A 1,113-nucleotide genomic window follows, 5' to 3' on the forward strand; every position below is an offset into this window, starting at 1 on the left:
GGCTATCCTAACAAGGGCTTTTATTTAATTGAGATTACAAACCTGGCTGGCCCGGGGCCCCTTAGGAGAGGAATCCCACACGAATACGGGTTTTATTACATCGGATGTTAACACATTCCAAGCATGTAAGAGACTTAAATATACACTCTGGTTAGTTATAGGTTAGATTATATGATAGTTAAGTTTTGGTTTTTTTTCTTTTTCGGTATTTTTTTTTCTTCTTTTGTTAAATTTTGGCTAATGTATATTTGATTTAATTGTATATCAATGTTTATATTTGAGAGTTTTGTTTATTTTGTAAACTTGTAAAAATGTTAAATTTCTAATAAAAGTATCTATTAAAAAAAAGTCTGCCCAGGCCTCTTTACATTAATTCCACTTTCCAACACCTGGTTCATAGCCTTGAATGTTCTGACATTCAAGTGCTCATCCACAAACCTTTTCTTCCCCAACTGTTCTCCCAAGAAATGCATTTCAGATTCCCACCACACTCTGGGTGCAAAATGTTTTCTTCAAATCTGCTCGAAAGCTCCTGCCCTCCACATTAAAATTACATACCCTTATTAGTGAACTTCAACTAAGGTGAACAGCTACTTTTTATCCACCCTATCCATGCGCCTCATAATCTTATACACTTCAATGATGTTCTGCCTCAGCCTTCTCTGCTCTAAAGAAAATAACATGAACCTATCCAGCCTCTCTTCTTGGCTAAAATACTTCATCCCAGGCAACATCCTGGTGAATCTCGTCTGCACACCCTTCAGGGCAATCATATCCTTCCTATTGAATCACAACCAGAATTACACACAGTACCCCAGCTGCTCGGATGCTGCCTGAATTGCTGTACTCTTCCAGCACCACTGATCCAGAATCTGGTTTCCAGCATCTGCAGTCATTGTTTTTACCCCAGCTGCAGCCTAATCAAAGTATTGTACACCTCTACATGAACTCCTTGCTCTTATAATCTATGCCATGATCGATAAAGACAGTATCCAGTATGCTCTCTTAATTATCCTCTTAGTGTGTCCTGACATATTTTAGCATCAGTTGAGGAGCACCCTAAGATCCCTCTGAGCTTCTTAGTATCCGCCGTTAAGTACACCTTGTCTTATT

Source organism: Chiloscyllium plagiosum, unplaced genomic scaffold (genome assembly GCF_004010195.1).
Source record: "Chiloscyllium plagiosum isolate BGI_BamShark_2017 unplaced genomic scaffold, ASM401019v2 scaf_14636, whole genome shotgun sequence".
In the NCBI taxonomy this organism is placed as follows: Eukaryota; Metazoa; Chordata; class Chondrichthyes; order Orectolobiformes; family Hemiscylliidae; genus Chiloscyllium; species Chiloscyllium plagiosum.